Source organism: Suncus etruscus, chromosome 1 (assembly GCF_024139225.1).
Source record: "Suncus etruscus isolate mSunEtr1 chromosome 1, mSunEtr1.pri.cur, whole genome shotgun sequence".
NCBI lineage: Eukaryota > Metazoa > Chordata > Mammalia > Eulipotyphla > Soricidae > Suncus > Suncus etruscus.
The window spans coordinates 100,256,696-100,279,883 of record NC_064848.1 but is presented as its reverse complement, the minus strand read 5'-3'; the positions used below and the strand labels follow the sequence as shown (position 1 = coordinate 100,279,883).

At 32.9% G+C, this 23,188-nt stretch overlaps 1 protein-coding gene and 1 non-coding gene across 2 annotated transcripts in view; both read left to right on the top strand.

Moving 5' to 3' along the window:
* Positions 1 to 23,188, top strand: part of ZNF804B (zinc finger protein 804B) — a 572,377-nt gene that overhangs the window by 314,119 nt on the left and 235,070 nt on the right. The window lies entirely within an intron of this gene.
* LOC126029806 (U6 spliceosomal RNA) lies at positions 4,589 to 4,694 on the top strand. Its single transcript, XR_007503052.1, has one exon. It is a non-coding gene; the product is annotated as a U6 spliceosomal RNA (small nuclear RNA).

The window sequence follows — 23,188 nt, the reverse complement described above, 5'->3', positions numbered from 1 at the left end:
GCCACTTATGTTCATTCATCTAGGCTGACATTTATATTGTTTCTTAATTTTTATTTATATTAACTTTATAGCTACTGATTCTATGAAGGCATGACTGTGTTACATATTATTTGTTTTGCAGAACTTGGAACACATTAGAGATTTAATTTTATCTGTTAAATTAGTGAGCAAAAAACCTAGATAGATAAGTCAGAGTAATTGGAGATAATTAAGGTAATAAAAAATCATTATCGGACATCTATTATTTCTGACCAAGTGGACAAAAACTAACTATATTTCCCAGGTTAACTTAAGTGAGTGGAATCAATACTAATTTAAAGTGTCATGCAATACATATATCTTATTTTATGTTCTTGTTTTATTTTATTTTATGCTATTCTAAGGACTCACTTATGAAATGATACATTTGCCTCATCTAAAAAAGCTTGCCATGATTAGAACTTAATGAGAGATTATGATAGACATTTTTATCTTTACTATACTTCTTCTTATGTATTTAACCATAGGCTCATCACAGGATATTGTCTGTTCTGGTGAACCTAAATTTCTATAAGCTGGTTCTGACAAGAGAATGAACTCTTTAAGAGAACTTATTAGGATAGCTTCCTTATGAGGTTTTCAAGTAAATTAAAATTTTTGAGTATATGCTTAGAGATGTGGGGCAGAGACATTGACCTAGAAATAAATTGTTCAAAATGGCATTGCCAATAGTTGCCTTTTTTATAAATCCTAAAAGTAGTTATTCTGGGGCCTACCACTTTATTCTTAACATGAATGCTGAAAAAAATGCACTGCTTGAAAGGGATTAGGCATATTAAGCAAGCCCAGTGTAGCACTACTCAAATCTGTTTATCTTGGGACATAGGGTTTTTTCATGGCAACATATACAGATATTTTAATTGGTTTTGTTTGTTTGCATTTGATACAACACCTTGAACTTAAACTTCAGACCTATTTCAACTACTTATAACGCTGTAAAGTGACCCAGCAATATATACCATGTGTCTTAGTTTCCTATTGGCGCTATTACCAATATATTGCCAACAGAACAGGTTGAAACATAGATTTATTCTCCCAAAGTTATAGAGGTCAAAAGTTGAAGATGTTGGCAGAAATGTTACTTCTAGAGGTTTCTTCTGGGAAATAATCCTTTGCTCTTTCTGACTTCTGGAGACTGCCTGTGCTGCTCAGTTTATGCTCACTTTCTTTCATCATTTAATCTTTGGTTTTGCCCTCAGAGATTTCTGTTGTTCAGATCTTCCTGTTTTCAATTTTCTCTGTCAGGGAATATGTTCAGCTACAATCTAGCTGCACCACCCCATGATACTTTCACATTTCAATACTCAGGGCCACTAAAACCACTGTAGTGAAGCTCAGGAGACCCCAGGGCCACACACAGCCTGTGGGGAACTAGGGGTAGCAGGTGGCATCAGGGTTTGATGTATGCTACTCAGCATGTGCTGTACTTTAGAGCTTACTCCCTCCTACTTTCATTTTATAAGGGCACTATCTTCATTTAACCCACTGCCCCCAACTACAGGATAATCTATTGATCTCAAAAAGTGTCATTTAGTCACCTTTGTAACATCATTTTTGTTGTATAAGGTGACTTAGACAATGCTGAAGAATAGAAAGTGGATGTCTTGAGCAACTGTTGGTCAGCATAATAAACAACATTATGTATTTGTGCATACATATGTGTAAAATTGTATTGCAATAGTTTGGGGCGTTTAGAGAACTAAAGAGAATTTGGTCTGTTGACATATTTGTTTGGTTTTAATATAATTATTTACATTTACATCATAATTATGTATATATAAAGTGACTGTCAGGAATGGTAGTTCCTTCTAAGACTATGATTGCATTTACTGCCAACTCACTCAAAATTGTACCTTGAAGATGTCTTGACACAGGGAATATTGCATATAAATATTATATATATATGCCTAGCACTATAAGCATATCGATAGTAGAGAATTTGAGATCAAAATATGTGGAGATTGACATCAATCTTTGCTGAACTACTACAGCCATCAGCAGGTTGACACCATCAGAATTTTCAGTAAGAATCAAATAATTTGTATTATAGAGAAGTAAATATTAAAGTTAATTGTAGAAAAATATTTTAAAACTGTGCAGTACCATTTAATACTAAAATACTTTCCCCATTATTTTAGATTATGTGATGTTTCTGATAACTTTGATTAAATATATTAAAACTTTAAAAAAATTGGGCCACACCCATTGATGTTCTGGGGTTACTGCTGGCTATGCACTCAGAAATCGCTCCTGCCCCAGGGACCATATGGGACGCCAGGTATCAAACCTGTGTCTTTCCTGTATCGGCTGCATACAAGGCAAACACCCTACCACTGTGCTATCGCTCTGGCCCCAAAGCTTAAAAATTTTCGAGAAAGATTTAAAATTTAAATTCAACAAAATTTTTATATTGTTTTTCTCATTTACAGTTCTTCATACCTAAATATCTTTATCTCCCATAAGGAGAATCATGCACAAAATAATTACATGAGTTCTAGGCTCCATAAATCTAGATATGACACTGATAAAATTTGCTTTACTCAGTGTTCAAAGAGTAATAGATTTTATTTTTAAATAAACAATCTGCCAGCTTAAGTACCAACCAAACCCCTGCTATCTCCACCACACTCCCAATCTCTTAACAACCACCACATTTCCCTGACCTCAAACTTACATTTTAGATGCCTTGATTAGTTTTAATAGGTGGTGGTTTTAAATTAACCTAATAAGGTCAATAATGAGTAAATTCATGAAACTCAACCCTCAACCCTGAACCTAAGTAAATAACCTTAAAGCAGAACCTCAGATCAGGCTGGTTTTCAACACACAGTCCCACATCTTTATCTATTTTTCTACCACGGACCTCTCAGTGATACCCCATACTTGTCTTGATCATTCAGAACCTACACATAATAAAATTTCTGTTCTTTTTGAATTTTCCTTGTGGTTTTTACTGTAGGGCACCTGGTAACCTTAGTTAGAACTTCAAGAGATGGTCTAACCATAGCACAGGACATTGCTGAGACTGTCCTGTGGCTTCACTACTTTAAGTTTTGGGGAAAGAGGGTTAGGGCTGCATAGAGAAGTGCTCAGAGGCCACTCCTGGCAGTGCTCAGGGGCATATGTGGGTGTCATTCATCAAACTGAAGTCAGCTGCATGTAAAAAAGCACAATAATGGGCCAGAGCAATAGCACTGCAGTAGCCTCATTTGCCTCACATTCGATGCCCAGAACAGATATGGGTTTGATCCCCGGTGTCCTATATGGTTCCCCTAGCCAGGAGCAATTTATGAGTGCATAGCCAGGAGTAACCCCTGAGTGTTACCAGGTGTGGCCCAAAAACTAAAGAAAAAAGGCACCATAACACCTACACGATTTTCCTATCCCAACACTACTGTTTTGTTCCAGCTTATGTACTTAATTCTTCTACTTACACCATTTATTTTTAATCATTGAAAGAAATGAAAGTATAGGTTAAGTTGAAAAAGTACTGTTAGCTTTATAAAGTTATAGCCACTTGCCCCATTTTGTGAATTTCATATATATATATATAATACTTATAATATTTTACATATTTTTGTAGATTGTACTATTTTACCATAATATATTTTAATAAGTACCCTATGTATTATATGAATATTTTATAAAGTAGAAATAATGTCATTGAAAGCTAAAGTTTGCCTGGAGTTACTACTGACTTATAAATACTTTCACTAGTCTCTCCTTCTGAGAAGAGCATAAGTTTGTTAGCATCTCTCAGTGAGGAGAATATTAATATGTTACTGAAAAGACATACTCGGTTATAAAATGTTGTCCATGAGAAAATTTTAAGTGCTATCTTAATGAAGCTTTAATTGCAACAGAATGGGAAAACATGTCATAGATTTTATTACATTATAACTATTATAATCCTCTTGAAATTTTCATCTGCTCTTTAAAAAAATCTATATCGATGGATCAGAATGATAATACAGTTGATTATACAGGATGCTTGCCTGCACAAAGTCAACTGGGGGTTGATCCCCAACTCCCCATATATTTCCCTAATCCCTACCAGGAGTGATCATAGAACAGAGTTGGGAGTATCACTGAGTGTGGCCAAAACTTAAAAATATTTTTAAATTTGCATTTTGCCTGTAAATATAACTATTAAGCTATGTATAGGATAATAAACTGTTTAAAATATAAAATGTGAATAGAATAATTTAAAAGTCATGCTACGGGTATTAGATGATAATTCAGAAGTTTGGGACACATATCTAACTAGTACAGTTTTACAGGTTTGAAGCCTGATACCACATGGTTATCCCCAACCATCAATGGGTACGGACTTACTCTACTACTCTAACACTGCCAGGCTCAAATCCAGCCACATCACTAAGCTCTAGCTTTGAGGTATTTGGCACCAATGACAGGGGATAACTCTTTGATCACTGCCTGTGAGCACTTCAAGTTCTTTATTCTAGAATCTACAGTTGAAGAAATAGCCAATGTATTTGACTAGGAAATTTGAACTAAGACCAAAAAGAACTAAAAAGAATAAAACACTATGATCCTTCAGCAGCACATATACTAAAATTGGAATGATACAGGTAAGATTAACATGGTTGCAGCAGAAATGTGACACACAAATTTGTGAATTGTTACATATTTTTTAAACTGGGGACATTAGTGGCACTGTTTAAGGGTGTGTATATCTGAAACTTAATCATGAACAACTTGTAGCTTTATCTCATAGTAATTAAATTAAAATTTTATTTAAAAAAATAAAAGCTCAAAAAATAAAAAGGAAGATGAATAAGATATAATGGACACTTGAAAGACTGTAGACATGTTTCCCAAAGCCTGTATTAAAAAATGTCAAAGACACCTATTGAGCTGATTTGTGACACCAGTGAGTATTCTAGTGGCTCAGAAATAACTCATTTAAATCTAAGACTCAAGTATATAACATGGGATTCATTAACTTGATTAATTACAGATAATATAGCTGGTGGGAAAGTAAGTTATAACATCACCAAAAATCTCCAGAGCCTACCATGCCCAGAGTCAAAAGAGCCGGAGACAAAACATACTGATTCAAGCAAGGGTTGGCTTATTTTTTTGTTTTGTTTTGTTTTGTTTTGTTTTGGGGCCACACCCAGCTGTGCTCAGAGGTTACTCCTGGCTATCTGCTCAGAAGTAGCTCCTGGCAGGCACGGGGGACCTTACGGACGCCGGGATTTGAACCAACCACCTTGGGCCCTGCATCGGCTGCTTGCAAGGCAAACACGGCTGTGCTATCTCTCTGGCCCCGGGTTGGCTTATTTTTAATCATGTTGTTGTATTATGAGAAAAGAAAAATTATATTAGGTATGCATGCCTTAATGGCTACACAAAGCAAAAAGAGAGTCCTTTAAACATCAAGGAGGATCCAGTTCAGTAGTCTAAAGGAGTACAAAAGATTTGAAAGTCAGAGCCTTAGTTCCAGTAGATAAATCATGTGCCATTAAGGTTTAAATGTCGTACATGTGAGTGTGTTTATAAAACTAAAAGCTCACTCCTTTGCAGAGATATTCTGAACTCAGAATCTTAGTGATTTCTAAAAGTAGAAAATAAATTGCTTGCATAATATATAATCATTTAGACATGATAACAATTTTATTTATTATTATTTTTTAATATTTTATTTAAACACCTTGATTACAAACATGATTGTGGTTGGGTTTCAGTCATGTAAAGAACACCCCCCATCACCAGTGCAATATTCCCATCACCATTGTCCCAAATCTCACTCCTCCCCACCCCACTCCTGCCTGTACTCTAGACAGACTTTCTATTTTCCTCATACATTCTCATCGTTAGGATAGTTCACAATGTAGTTATTTCTCTAACTAAACTCAGCACTCTTTGTGGTGAGCTTCATGAGGTGAGCTGTAACTTCCAGCCCTCCTCTCTTTTGTCCCTGAAAATTATTATTGCAAGAATGTCTTTAATTTTCCTTAAAACCCATAGATGAGTGAGACCATTCTGTGTCTTTCTCTCTCTCTGACTTATTTCACTCAGCATAATAGATTCTATGTACATCCATGTATAGGAAAATTTCATGACTTCATCTCTCCTGACGGCTGCATAATATACCCTAGGAACACAAAAATACAATACAAAAATTCCTTCCTTACACCTATATTCATTGAAGCACTATTTACCATAGCAAGACTCTGGAAACAACCAAGATACCCTTCAATAGATGAATGGACAAAGAAACTGTGGTATATGTAAACAATTTGATTTATTTCCTTCAGGATTCTTAATATAGAACATTTTTTTACTAAATTGTGTAGTAAAATAATACTGAAGTTTCTTATTTTTCTCAATTCAGTATCAATAAGCATTTTGAATAATATTCTATGTTCTTTGTAAACATTGTTATTACTTCGTACATTTTCTTTTCTCTTTAGTTCCTGGATTACACCCAGCAGTTCTCAGAAATTACTCTTAAATCTGCACTAAATAATTACTCCTGGAAGTGCTCAGGGGACTACATGGGATACCAAAGTAGACTTCAGATTGGTCAACAACAGGGAAAGCACCATACAGACTGCACTATCTCTCCAGCCCCTTAGTTTGCATATTTCCAATTTATTCAAGTAACATTAATGCACAAGAGTGTAAATGTTTTTATGTGTTGGGACATAATGTTCCATTCCATACCCAGCACTAAAATGGCAAATCCCTCGATCTCTATTTGTACTTAATTGTTTCACTCAACCTAACTTGGATAACCTCATTTCTATCATCACATTTAAGAATTTGTATTTGCGGACATTATCTATTCACATACTGTGTTTTTTTAAATACTACTTATGATTTTTATGATCTTTCTGCTGACATATTTTGTTTATATTGCTGCAAAAAGCAAGACTACTTATTTATTTACTATTTATTTTAGAGCTGAGTAGTCATATATGTAATTATTCCCAAAGTCTTTATCCACTCATTTTTTGTTGTGCACTCCGATTTACTGTCAGTGAAAAGTAGTGGTAGAAAATGTAGAGAATGTTACTCCTCTCTTGACTTTGATTGGATAGTCAGACTCAGAAAAGATTGCATGAACTATGCATGGTACAGGCATCCTGTAATCCTGTTAGCCTCATATAAGCATTTGTCTGACTGCACTGAAGGCTCCTTGATCTATAAGGGTGGTACCTATCACCCAAATAGAAAGGGTTCCTTCCATGTTTGAAACCACTATTTTCAGGTTCAGTTCAAGGTCTACTTGAACTATAGGTAAAGGGAAATCAGTCCTAATCTCTACCTATGTGTCCAGGTTCATTGCCTGTTCTCATAGAATGAAATTGTCGTGACTTAGGACTAATTACAATAAAAGACATTTTAAAAGGCAGAAAATAAAAAAGAAATGTGTTTAAGAGAGTATTTATGCCTTTCTAAAGAGGATAGAACATTGCATAGTGAAAGCGAAATATTTTAGCAAACCAAAGTATAGAGCTGCAGATGACTTCAAGGTGAAATTAATCTTATTTGTTTATGCAAAACTGCTTTTAAGGGATTCTTATTCCCAAACTGTCCTGGTTTTGGACTTTCATTTTTATTTCTTTATCCTGAGTGATCTACAATGCTGTTTACAACAGAAGTTTTTTCAGACATTCAGTGTTCTAACTCCAAATCCACCAAATTAGAGAAATTCTTCTATGATCTGGGTTGATACTATTTCTAAAGATAGGATCCCTTCCTTTGCTTGGGGATTTTCAAGGACAAGAACTTTGTGTTTATATGATCTCCACTCAAGTTTATCAGAGTCTTTTTTCCTCATGCAACTTCAGCACCCCTGCAGGACACCTATCATTCAGTCTCATCAGACCTTCATTCTGCTAAATAGATCCTTGATGAGGTTTGGTTGATCTCGGATTTAGGATTTGGATTGTGGTTCATTATATGAAGTTCCTGACTAGTCCTTTCAGATTATAACTTCTTTCAGATTATATTTTGAAATGATATTTGAAATGTTTTTCAAAATTCACTTGAAATGTAATGTCAAGGGTTCTTTTCCCTGCTTGCTACTTCAGGTGCTTTCAATGATGCTGTAAATATTGATATAATAAGAAAAATAATTTGTATAGTTAACTTTTCAAATTAATAGACATTTTCTTCTTTTATTAGATGACTAGTTGTAAAATTGTTGAAATATGTCTTCTATCTTTAAATTTTTTTTTTTGGCTTTTTGGGCCACACCCAGCGGTGCTCAGGGGTTACTCCTGGCTGTCTGCTCAGAAATAGCTCCTGGCAGGCACGGGGGACCATATGGGACACCGGGATTCGAACCAACCACCTTTGGTCCTGGATCGGCTGCTTGCAAGGCAAACGCCGCTGTGCTATCTCTCCGGGCCCCCTATCTTTAAATTTTTAAGAAATCACAATTCTTTATTTTAATAGAAAATGATCTAGTTTGCATTCCACCAATAGTGAATAAAGGTTTTATTTATTTATTTATTTTTGGCTAGGCAAGTGCTCTATTCACTCTATATTCTCTCTGGCCCTGTCACACACCCCATTTTAATTTATTTTATTTTTCTGTCCCTGTACATATTAATTTCTTTTTAAGATATCTTCACTTAAGCATCATGGTTACAAATATGTTTGTAGTTTGGTTATCAGTTATAAAAAGTGCTCCCCTTTCATCAGTGCAACCTTCATGCCAACAATTCCCCCAAACTTCCTCCTCTACTCCCCCACAGTGTTAGGTTAATCTTATTTTACCTAAAACAAAGATCATACCTTGTTTCTTTGTGTATATTTGTTTACAACATGGATTTATTCCAAACAGAAATTGTCTTACTTATAAACTGTGTGGGAATGGTACAAGATAGCCTCAGATACCTGTCAGTCCACTGTCCTTACTGCCCCACCCAGGGGTGGTCTCTGCACTCAATAAAAATGGTAGTTCTGGCAGGGGGCTGGAGAAAGATAAGAGATAGATGATTTCCAGACTATACGTATTTCACCTTCAGTCTGGTTTAGATTACTTCATGCAGAACCCTAATTCAGACTTATTCACCTAGGGTTGGAGATACAGCATGTGGGGTGACACCCCTGCTTGTCTTTGAGACAGGTACTCTATTTCTCTCACTCACTACCATTGTCATGATAGTTGTTGATGTAGTTATTTCTTTAACTGTAATCACCAATCTTTGTGGTAAGCTTCACATCATGGGTGGTCCTTCCAAACCTAGCATTATTTGTTTCTGGGTATTATTACAATACTGTCCTTTATTTATCTTAAATAACATAAATGAGTGAGATTATTCTGTGTCTATCTCTATCCCACTGACTCATTTCACTCAGTATAATAGTTTTGTTGTCCATCCATGTATAGGAAAATTTTATGACTTCATTTTTACTAATAGTATAGTACTCCATTGTATATAAGTACCACAGTTTCTTTAGTTGTCAGGCATCTGGGTTGTTTCCAGTTCTGGCTATTTTAAATAGATCTGAAATGAACGTAGGCATGCAGAGCTCATTTTTGTATTGTTTTGTGTTGCTATGTACCTATGTTAAACTGTGCTTGCATCTCTGAAAGGAAACCTACTTAATCATGAGGTATGACCTTCATGATAAGGCTTTGGATCCTATTTGTTAGGATTTTGTTGAGGATTTTTGCATCTGTGTTCATCAGGGTCTATAATTTTGTGGGTTTTTTTTTTCAGCATCTACGTCTGCTTTTAGTATCAGGGTGATGTTAGTTTCGTAAAAACTGCTTGGGACTGGAGTGGTGGCACAGGGTGTAAGGTGGCACAGGGTGTAAGGAGTTTGCCTTGCACATGCTAGCCTAGAAGGAACCTTGTTTTGATCCACGGCAACCCATATGTTCCCCCAAGCTGGGGTGATTTCTGAGCTTATAGCCAAGAGTAAACACCTAAGAGTCACCGGGGATGGCCCCAAAACAAACAAACAAACAAAAAAACAAAAACTACTTGGGTGTGTTTCTGTTTCTTCAATTTTATGGAAGAACCAAAAAGGATTGGTAGTAGGTCTTCTTGAAAGGTTTGAAAGAACTTTTTAATGAATCCATCTGGGCCTGGGCTTTTGTTTTTGTTTTTGTTATTTTTGAAGACTTTTGATTATCATTTTAATTTCCTCAATAGTGATGAGTCTGTTCAGATATGCTAGTTCATCATGGTTCAACTGTCAAAGATTATGAGTCCAAGAATTTATCCATTTCTTCCTGGTTCTCTTGTTTTGTGGCATAGTTTCTTAAAGTAGTCTCTGATTACCCTTTGAATCTTTGTAATATCTGTAGCAATATGCTCCTTTTCAATTCTAATTCAGTTTATTGTTTCTCTCGCTTTCATTTCTTTGTGAGTTTTGCTAGTGGGTCATAGATCGTTTTTATTTATCCAAATAACTTTAGTTTTCATTGATCTTTCAGATTGTTTTTATTTTCACTTCATTATTTTCACTTCATTAATTTCTGCTTTAAGTTTTGTTATTTCCTTCTACATATCTATTTTTTGGTTCATTTTGTTGATCATTTTTTAATTTTATAAGCTGTGTCATTAAGTTATTTATGTAGCAGATGGTTTAATTTCTATTTCTTCATATTCCCACAGAGCTTGTTTGAACCTATTTTTTATATAGGTGGTTCTCAGTAATGTAAAATGACATATCATTATTCTTTTAATTTGAAATTACCTGATAATTGGTGGTATTGAGTATGTTTCACATATCTGCTGGCCATCTAGATATTTTCTTTGGAAAAGTATTAGTTCATCTCATTATTTTTAAATTGTGTCATTTGGGTTTTTGTGTTGAACCTCTTATTAAATGAATGTTGTATAAATATTTTCTCCCATTCATTAAGATAATTTTTGCTTTAGTGATAGTATCTTTCACAGTAAACAAACTTTTAAATATGATATAATCCCATTTTTATTTTTCTTGACAGTAGAGTTAAAACAGTGAAGACACCAGTATAGAATGTATGTTATTTTATGACTGCCAATATTCCATGTTATGCTAATGTTATAATTGGATCAGTATGCTACAGTTTACCTTTATGCTATAGATCATCATTACCACTTATCCTTTTTATAGCATTTCCCAAATCTTTAGCATTATGCTTAAAAGCATACATGCTAAAATTATATAAACTTGACATTGAGATGTTTGATTGAATGGATATGAAAATTGGTCTTATATCAGCACATTATCTAAAAATTAATATGATATGATATTTTGACTGGGGTGATGTGTGAGTTAAATGACATAAGACAAAATTGAGTGTATCACATGACACAAATTTCATGTTTACAAATGTTAATTAGTTTCACTAAATTGAAAACAAAACTAATTTCAAATGGTTTTAAAATTTTTGTCTTAATACCTATTGCCTAAGTATGTTTCCAAACACCCAAATAATTAACAAGTAAACAAATGAGTATTCAAGATTATTTTAGATGATACTATATGCTCTGAAAGATATAAAACATATGGTAAAGTTTAGTTAGATATTAATCTTGTATGAATGGGTAGGGGGCATGAAGAAATTATTTTCAGTATCTTGGTCCCAAATATTGAAAAAAGTTGAAGTATCAATGTTCTGGTAAGGTCCTGCAGTGTTATCAGGATCATCAGGACTGGGAATTAGCCATGTTGGGGCCCTCCAGAACTACACTCAGAAAAGCTAGGAGTATTCTGGTATCAGGGATCAGAACTGATGTTCCCTATTAACCCCTGTACTACTTAACTTCTATAATACCTAACCATTATATACTACTCCCCAACCAATAAAACAATTACTTTTTAAAAAGAATAACAAATACAAACTATACTGATTTTGAAAGAATTTACCAAGTTTGAGAAACTGAAAACTAATGGGCTGTTGGGATACATTAAAGTAGTGATGCAGGAGCAGTTAGAGTAGGTCTCTGTGTTGGTTCAAGATTTCCAGATTCTGAATAATAAACATGCTCAGACTCAAAATTACAAGGTAGAAAATTTTTGAAAAGTAGTAAAGAAATTAGAAACGCCCCATATGTGGAAGACCTTAGCATAGAATTCAACATGGCTTTTTTTTTTGGTAAAATTTTTTTTATAGGAAATGAGTTTTTGTGTAATATTTAAAAGTCTTTATTAATTGATAAGAATGTTACATAGAAGCAATCTTGGACTAAATTTTATTGTCTTGATTATCAATTAAATTTTATTTATAAAATTTATAAATTTTTAAATTTATATTTATATTGATAATAACATATCAACTCAATTTTATTAAATTGATCATCATAAATAGTCCAGGAATTTTCAGGAACATTAAAAATATGCTATGGAGATGGAGTAGTCATAATGGGTAGCCCACAGCAGCTGACAAGGAAAAACTGAGACTTTCTTTCAGTAGAAGGAGCTGACGTGTGACAAAAAGTTCAGATCATTGATATTTTCTAGGGTATGGCATGGAGTAAAGAATCTGTTGTAAGTACTATGAAACTTCACTGCAATATTTTATTTAAATCTACACATTATAATTAGGCAAATTACACTTGCAGTTAGTTGACAGTCCAACTTTAATGAGATGTCTTTAAAGAAGGGACGATTTCTTAGAAATCCCTGGTGTTATGTAACACCAGAGAATGTATTTCACAAAGCTAGACAGTATTGTCTTCTGCACTTCTAGAATATTTGGAAAACCTAGTGTGTGCCAATCATCTTTGATCAAGACTTTCTTAAATTACATGTCTATACTTAGCATATAAGTTGGAAGTTTTTCTAAATCACTATATCTTTATCTGTAAAAGGGGAATTAACAGGATCTATCTTCTTGATTTATTATGAGGACTACATGAGATTTAGTAATCATAGTTCTTTTCACTAGGCCTATCTCATAGGAAGAATTAAAAAAAATTAGCCATTGTTTCTAACTGTAGGGGCAACTTTTGTAAAGACAACAATAGCCCCCCTCATTTTTGGATTTTGGTCCACAACTGGCAGTGCTCAGGGGTTACTCCTGACTCTGTGCTCAGAAATTGCTCCTGGCAGGTGCAGAGTACTATATGGAATTCTGGGGATCGAACTGGATCCATCCTGGTTAGGCCATATGCAGGGCAAACACATTACTGTTGTGCTATTGCTCTGGCCCTAATAATAGCCTTTCAATAGGAAAGAACCTAGTTGCTTCAAGACATGAATTCTATATTTTTATTATACATTATTAAATACATAGTTATGAATCTTTCAAAATACTTTAATATCTGACTCAATCAGAAAGTAAATAAATTAGTGATATATATTTTATAAAACTATTTATTCTTAAATATTAATTCTATATAACTAATACATATTTTCAAGTTAGGAATGTTTACACAGGGTCAGTTTAAGTAATTCATGGGTCAGATTATTCAGATAAAGGCACTATTATCAAAGAAAGTGTAAATGAAATTGTTTGATACCAGAAAGCATTCCTTCTAACTTAACATAATTTATAATAATGATCAATAAACAGTAGTTCAGTTGTCAGCTTTTAGCCTGTTTTCTGCCTTACTAGGTCATAATTTTCATTCTTTGGTTCAGGTTCATTTAAAGTTGCCATTTAAATTATTTAACATTACCTTACTTTACAAACAATAATTATGTTCTATATTACATACTTATTTGAAATTACTCGGTAATTTCCAAGCTTTTATAAGCATTGGTGTGTTACGTACACACGTTTATACTTACAGCCTTCTAAGAAATATTTATTTTTATTGCTTTAATAATGAAGTCCTTCTTACATGAAGAAAACCTCAGGTTTGTTGCAAACCTTGCTTATGTAAATCTGGCTTGTTTATTAGGGTTATATTTTAAGATTATAAAAGATAGTGCTTAGGAACTGCAGATATTTTCCAATTTTTATTTAAATATTTATCATGAAGACTAAACAAAAGCCTCATAAATTTACTAAGGAACACATTATTAAATTTATGGAAAATATTTAGATTTCTGCAGAGCTACTTTGTGAAACTAAAGGCATATGGTAAGGTACTTGCTTGCACATGGCCAACTGTGGTTTGATTCCCTGTACCACATACAACCACCAAGCTTAGCCAGGATTAATCCATGAATGCAAAACCAAGAGTAATTCCTGTAGGTGTGGCTAAAATTCAAAAATAAAGAAAGAGGAGGAGTAAAGTGAAGGGAGAAGAAGAAAGAAGAAGAATGAAGAAAAAGAAGAAAAATAATGTAGAATCCTCAGAGAATCAATGCTTAAAATAAAATATTATTTTTAATTTATAAGATAAGTTTTAAAGTTTATATGTTATAAAATATGTTAACTGAATTTTAAATTATTACGAACTAAAAACCATAGCCTATGAATCAACAAGAAACACAATTATTCCAATAATATCTTTTAAAAATAATGTTTTTATTTAAGCACTATGATTGCAAACATGTTTGTAGTTGGGTTTTAGTCATAAAAAGACACCTCCCTTCACCAGTGCAACATTCCCACCACCAATGCCCCTATTTCCTTCCACTCCTACCCCTGCCTGTATTTGAATCAAGCATTCTAACAACTACCAAAGATAGTTTTAATTTGTAGAAATTATGTATATATTCTGCGAAATAGTGCTTAGTAAGTATATTTTGAAAGTCTGTCTTCTGATTAAACTTTGGATTTTGAATTTATCATTCCCTACATAGGGAAATTGTGTTCAAATGGACTCAGCTAAAACATATCTACTGAAATAAACTTTCATTTAGAAAAATAATCTGTTCTATTGCATCTGAAATTTAATGTTAATAGTCAGTCAAAAATTGGCATAACTATATTAATATTTTCTTGATTATAAATTTTATTACATTTCTTACATGAAATCATGTTTACATTTCTGTTTGCTGTGCTTCTGGTTTTAAATATTTTTGTGTTTCCATTTTAGTGAGAGAAACAATTTTTGTTATTCAGATACACACATTTCTATTTAATTGAGCTGAAGATTGATTAAAAGTCATATTCATTTATTTTTGTTTCAATTTTGTTTTTCTTAACTCACCTTTGTTACCAGATTTCTGTCTCTGTGCTTGGTAGGTCCAGGGACCATGTGGAGGATCAGGAATTGAACCAAGGTTGACCCTTCGTTAGGCAATAACAAAAGTATCTTTTATTACAAGTTATACAAAAGTCATCAATAAAGTAATCGGTTATATTATTACAACCTATTAAATTATAGGTTATATTATTATATTATAGGTTATAATACTATAACTAAATTATTAAAACTTAAAATATAGGTCATCTTATTACCTAGAGAATATATTGACTGTAAAATAACCTATAGGCATTAGTTTATGTTTATTGTTCTATGTTTAACCACAAATTAGACAATCATTTAATTTATAGTAGAGTACTAAATGCTACGCTTTTTACTTTGTTGATAGAGATTCATATAATATTCAAGATGACATCATTCATTGAATTCCTTCTTTCAAAAATTGATTTTGAGATAACTCCATAATGCAATTCAGGTATTTTCTATTATTTAAGGTATTTGCCTGGTATTAATTGCATTATTCAGTTGTTAGGACTGAAAACACAATAAAACACAAATTAAGAATCAGTCTATAGGGGGTTGAAACTAAAGCACAGTGATAGGGGGTTTGCCTTGCACATGACAGACCCGGAACTGACCTGGGTACAATCCTCAGCATCCCAAATGGTCCTGCAAGCTACCAGGAGCAATTTCTGAGCACAGAGCCAGGAGTAAGCCCAGAGACTGCTGGTGTGACCTAAAAACCAAAAAAATAAAAATAATCAGTCTATAGAAATAAAAAAACTCAAAACAAAGAAGTATCAAGAAAACTAATGATAAGAAACATTTGTGTACTGATGACATTGTTTAAGTATATGGGTACAATATTAAATAAAACAAACATTTATCTCTAAATATGTTCATTTAACTAGGCCTATATATTTAAGGTTGGTATTTTTTAGTCCAGTAAGTTTAACTAATATAAAATATACTTCCTTTCCAAAAGTGAAAAATACAAATTTCAGACAGATGAAAAAACAAAGTTATAAAAATATTCTTTAGAAATATATAAAGAAAATAATTGATGAGCAATGCACTTATTTCCAATAAATTTTGATAATATGATTGTGTTATAGACATAAGTTGTTAATAAAACATTCTTGAAATAAAAATTTTGCATAAAGTAAAATATACAACTGAAGACTAAGTGATTCACTGGGTGATGTTATAGCAAAATTACTCTGAAAAAATATGGGAGAATCTTACCCAAGTTTTTAAATGGGCATGATGGAGATCTGTGTGTATGCTTGTGGATATTTATATGTCTATATATTTCTTAAAAATTGATTTATCTTCAGACACATTGGTTGTTTACCTAGATATTTCACTTTGACAATAGATTTTCTCAGGTTTTAGGGACCAAATGGAATGCCAGAGAGAGCTACAGTTGGCTACATGCAAGGCAAGCACAGTAGCCGCTTTACCAACTATCCAGCAATAGTCAGAGCCATTTTTGTATTAAAATGGAAATTGAGCTTCCATATAACTCAGCTATATAATTCCTAGAAATATACCCTAAGAAAACAAAAACACAGTAAAAATGCCTGCTACTCACCTATATTTTTTGCATTAACCCAGATGTTCAACAACAGAGGAATGGCTAAAGAAACTGTTGTACATATACACAATGGAATACTATGCAGCCATCAGAAAAAATGAAGTCATGAGATTTTCCTATACATGGATGGACACAGAAACTATTGTGTTAGTGAAATAAGTCTGAGAGAAAAAGATAGACACAGAATAGTCTCACTCATCTATGGGTTTTAAGAAAAATGAAAGACATTATTGTAATAATACACAAAGGCAATAGAGGTGAAGGCTGAAAGGATCCGCTCAAGATATGAAGCTTACCACAGAGGTGAGTGCAGTTAGAGAAATAAGTACACAAACAACTATCATGACAATGGTAATGAGTATAACAAATAGAATGCCTTTTTCTAGTACAGGCAGGGGGTTGGGAGGAGGAAGATGGGAGGCATTGGTGGTGGGAAACTTGCACTGGTGAAGGAGGGTGTTCATTTTTATAACTGAAACCAAACTATAAACATGTTTGTAATTATGGTAATAATGGTGCTTAAATAAAGATATTATTTATAAAAATAGTTTTGTTTAAAATCAGGATAACTATGTAACTGACAACATTTAGTATTATTATCATTATTTTATTTATTTATTTTTTTGGTTTTTGGGTCACACCCGGCAGTGCTCAGGGTTTAATTCCTGGCTCCATGCTCAGAAATTGCTCCTGGCAAGCACAGGAGACCATATGGGACGCCAGGATTCGAACCGATGACCTTCTGCATGAAAGACAAACACCTTACCTCCATGCTATCTCTCCAGCCCCAGTAGTATTATTTTTAATAGAACTTTCTGTGACTTTTTTTTAGTTATTTTTTTATTTTTTAATATAATTTTTATTTTGATCATAGTGTCTTACATATTGTTGACAATAACATTTTAGGTACATATTTACATAAAATCAGGGGGGATTCCCATCACCAAATTGTCCTCCCTACACCTCCGTTTTTGTCCTACCTCCCATTTCCTCTTCCCTCACCCCTAGGGCAGCTAGAATATGTGGTCCCCTCTGTATCCAACCCACTACTTAGTAGTCTTGCACCTGTTTGGTCTTGATGCCTCCCTTATCTCCCCCTCTAACTGTAGGCAGGACTAGCTAGTTCAAGTTGCATGGTTTTGCCGGAAAAAGAGAAGATATATAAACTGGGGTAAGAGTCTAATACTCCAAAAATGGGTGGAATCCTTCTAGAGGCTCTCATCATCGATTTGGGAGATGAAGGAGAAAAAGAAGGTGAAAAACACTCCACCAGTACCAAAAAAAAAAGTGTCAATTATCCAGTGAGGACTCCAGCTATATCGATAAGCACCACAAAAAATAGACGAAAAACAAAACAAAAGAAACAAACAAAAACAAACAAACAAACCAAAAACACGCCATGGTCTTGAAATAAGAAACATGGCATAGCACATAACAAAAAAAGAGAAAAGAAGAGAAAAAAAATAAGTATAATTGGGTCTTTTTCTGTGACTTTTAAAAGTGAAGGGAACATGATTGTATTGATTAACTTTAAATATTTACAAATCTAGTAATGGGAAAATTAATTAGAATGTATCAAGTGCCTAAATAATTTCCAATTAGTAAGGTTGATCTTACCAGAAAGACAAAGTAAGTTTTTTAGGTTCCCAAGTACCTTACAGTATATTATTACTTCAATGACTTGCTCACTGAGGGAAATGAAGCTTAATCAGAACTTTCTGTACAGGGAAAAAACAACTTTCAACTTTTATCTCCCTTTAGTGCAGCATGAACTTACTAGCACTATTCAATTAAGAACTTTATAAATTATTGGTCTTGCTTCTAACTTTCTATACTCTCTAAAGACCAATATGAAATATGTAATGGTCTTTGAAATAAGTATATTGTTAGGAAAATATTATTAATTTTTATGATTACTTTTATTTATGATTAGACCATCTATTTTTTTCTCACAATTATTTACCAATGCAAGAAAAATATGGGGTTTTTTTTGGGGGGGCACACCCTGTGACACTCAGGGGTTACTCGTAGCTATGCACTCAAAAATTGCTCCTGGCTTGGGGGACCATATGGGACGCTGGGGATCAAACCACGGTCTGTCCTAGGCTAGCGCAGGGAAGACAGATAGATACCTTACAGCTTGTGCCACTACTCTGACCTAAGTGTTTTACTTTAGCCTATTTTTTTCCACTTTTTCATGAATTGGTTATTATAACATATCTAGAAACTCAAGTAGTTGAGAATAACTGTCCACCAACTTTTCATATATTCAAATCCTATCACATTTGAATTATAACTGATATAAATTCTAGTTTTTCTAAAGTAATATAAATATACCAATAATAAATATAAGAAGAATTTAATCTTGAACATAATATTGTTTTCCCAAACTAAAAGTCACCAAATGTGGGTCAAATTCATACCTGGAAATAAATTGTATTTTCTTGTTTGGAGGGATGTGTTGGATAAACACATTTGCAGAAATATACTTCAGATATGAATAGTGATGATAATTGAGGCACCAGATAATTATTGGACATTATTTCAGTGACGTTAACAAACCTTAAGTGATTTGTAATGTATAGAATTTTGAGAACAATTGGGCAATAAAAGAAATGGGATAAATGGAAGAGGAAATGGTAACAAAGAAGTTTGAAGGACTCCCAGTTTGTGGCCAAGTTATATGCTCAAATCACTGTGATTAAAATTTGAATAAGAATATAAAGAATCCTTATCTATAAAAAATTTTTTTTTGGTTTTTGGGTCACATCCAGTAGCGCTCAGGGGTTACTCCTAGCTCTATGCTCAGAAATCACTCCTGGCAGGCTCGGGGGACCATATGGGATGCCAGGATTCGAACCACCGTCCTTTTTCATTCAAGGCAGACGCCTTACCTCCATGCTATCTCTCCAGCCCCCAAGAATCCTTATCTATAAACATAACTTAAAAGAGGAAGAAATTGTAGAAGAGGCCTCAATTATATTAGGAACATGATTTGAGATGTTTTCACATATTTTGAGTATCTCTTGCTGAATATCAGAACGTTGAAGTGTGGGAATTAAACTTAGCAAGTTTAATGGGCTTTAAGAAACAATTGTTGGGGCAGAGCGGTGGCGCAAGTGGTAGGGTGTAGGGTAAGCAGTAGGGTTCAGCAGTAGGGTTCAGCAAATGAGACTTAAGTATCATTGATACCAGAAATAAGCTTTTTCACATCAGAATGAAGTCTTTCACCATTTACTTCTAGAACTGAAGAATTATAATATCTAAAAGACTGAGGATATATTACTGAGACTGATTTTATAATTTCTCAAATTTTTTGAAATGTTTTATTAATATTCATATTCAACAAAATATTTTCTCTGAAATGACTTTTTTATTTTCATTATATATGATTTTTCTTTTTCAGACTATATTTCAATACTTTTAAGAACTATTATTTACTGGTTTATTATTTACTTGTTATGGATTTATATATATTATCTAAATATGTTTACTAGTAGTTTCTTAAACTAAAAAATTGTATCACCAGGAATATGATTCTTCTATAATAAACTTTAATGTTACTTTCTCATAATAAATAAAAAATATGGATTCTAAACTATATATACTCTAATTTTTTCTTTTAATGAAATTGATTTGATTTTGTATATAATTTATTTTCTTCAAACTCTCCTTAGGTTAATTTTCTTAAACCAAGTAACTCTGTAGATTACTTCTTTTTAAGTTTGAAATAAATTTGCCTAAATCAAAACATCCTGACAACTCAATGCTATTGATCAATGTTGATAAACTTTTATGTCAATTGAAGAGTTTTGTTTGAGAATTTCTACTTTATTATATTTTTTATGCACACATTAAATTTTACAAGAGCTTGCTTGAGAAAATGATTGGATTTTTAGTTTTAAGAAAAATCTCATTTGTTGTTTTTGTTAGCTACCTAGTTCATGTTTAAAAATAGTTTTGGATAAATCTTTTTGCCTTTGTTAAGTAGAGCTTAGATAAGAACCAGCCCTTGTTGGGAAATATCCTCCTAGTTGATGAGTCAAAATTTAATTATTTTCTGACTTCTAATTACTTTCCAAATCTGTTATGTTCACTCTGCAGAGTAATAACCCACTGAAACTTAGTTGTGTGCTTAATTAATTGTGGGCTTTAATGATGCTTGTATGTTTTACTTGAAAGCATAAATACTCAGTGTACCATTCATATGATCACATTTTGTATACCTTACAAGTGTCTCTGTAACACTTTATAGGATCTTTGTCTAAGTGCAAAGAAAGCACACAGCTGTTAATTGACAAGGTAAGTAAAAGTCTTCTGATTACAGTAGTTAAAGCTGTTCTCTAATTAATTTTACTTGTCACTTTTAATTCTTTTTACTCTTTGTCTGCAATTCATTAGAATGACTTTATCATTTGGATTGTTCTCCTGTTGGTTGTTTAGATAATTGTAATGGGTTATCTTTAAAAGATGGCAAAACTTCAGATTTATAATTGAGCGATACTTAGATTGTTTGGGGAATTTATAAACTTGATTGCCTTTTAACCCATTTTTTCTCTTTACTTTCCTTTTTACCTTTGTGTTTTAAATAAGTCAAGTGTTTTGCATTTTATACATGCCCAAAGCAAACTTCTGCTGTAATCTTCCATGACTTAATCTATTGACTAAACATGAGATACTTCTGTAAGGCAGCAAGCAAAGTCTGCTATCATTTCCTGTTCTGCTTGCCTGCTGTGATTTTTTTTATTTCTTGTTAATTTATGAGCAATAGGCCTTTACTCTGAAGTTTCCTAAGAGATGATTCAGGTAGTAACAAAGATTGTAAACCTTAGTATCTAGTGATAGCACAGAAATAAATTTGTTAAAAAGAATCATTTTTTTTCTGCATTTCATGGTCCAAAAATGGAATGTCAAAAAGGTGATATTTAGTCATATTTCTTTTGCATATGTGGTACTGGGAGAGTGGACATTTGGGGTCATATCCATCTGTACTCAGAGCTTACTCCTGGCTCTCTCCTCCAGGGTCACTCCTTGCCATACACACTCCTGATAAAGGTTCAATATCCCGCCATATGTGAAAATAAATTTTACATATAAATATATTTCTTGATTTATCTCATCCCTCTAGATCATTCATCAAACATTTACTTTAAGGTATACTGTAATCAATAAGTTGTGCCAGTTAAGATGTCTGGTTGGTGGGAATAATGAATTGATGTAAGAACAATGTGAAAAATATTAAAACTCAGTGAATTTTGCATGCCTTACATGAGTGAAATCCTAGGTTTAAAAACCCTGTTCAACAAAATAAAAATATTTGAGTGAAAAGAAGGGCTAGGGTATCCAAACTACTAATATCTATTATTAATAATTTGTGCTGTGTTCATTTTAGTAAAAACATAATAGAGTCACTTAGCAATTACATCTGACAAAGGTTCCTTAATGTTGAACATGTAGCAGATGGTCAAATTGTAGGCTGAAAAAAATTTAGTGGTGCTTTCTCAGAGTTTATCAAAATAAAATCTAGTTCACGATATTTTATTATAAGTTAATTCTGCTTGAAAATTTGTATATAAGCAATTTGTTAATAAAGTTACAGTAGAAATTTGTCTGCATAAATGGAATCCATACAAAATTATTCCTTTTAGTGTTCATATCATAGATTCTCAAAAAATCAAAGGAAGCAGACTTAGCAAAGTAGAGTGTTTTTATTGATTTTTTAGAATGCATTTGTGATGCATTAGAATGTATAAAAAAAAATTGATGTATGCTCAGAGGTTTAAATGGATTTTATTTTTAATAATGTAACTAAGAGATCTAGTGCAGAAGTAGGAAATGGATAATAAAAACATAATCATATTTAACTCTTGTTTTTTTCTTATTTAAATTGTAGTAGAACCAAAATGATGTCATAATAATCTTAATTAGAAATTTTCTAAATGTAATTGAATTAAATTGCTTTTAACTTTTAATTGCTCAATGTTTGTATAAACTATAGTAATAAAGCATTAAAACCCCCCAATTTAGATATAGTAGAATCTTGAATAATTAGATATAGTAAATCGAGAATACCTATATTAAAAATAATCTAAACGGGGCCGGAGAGATAGCATGGAGGTAAGGCGTTTGCCTTTCATGCAGGAGGTCATTGGTTCGAATCCCGGCATCCCATATGGTCCCCCGTGCCTGCCAGGAGCAATTTCTGAGCCTGGAGCCAGGAATAACCCCTGAGCACTGCCAGGTGTGACCCAAAAACAAAACAAAACAAAAAAAAAATAAATAAAAAATAAAAATAATCTAAACTAAAATATAAGCTATTTTGATAACTTTCAAACACAGTTAATTGGATAACTACTTGTGGTGTACTTTAAATGTTTATGATACAAGTGTATTTTATATTATGTTTTTATCTTTACTCTTTAAGTATTAACTAGATAACTCAAGTTTTGTTAAGATAAGGAACTTATTGGCAGTAGGCAATTACTTTTAATTATATTTTTAAATGTTTGCTTTTTATTGTCACTGT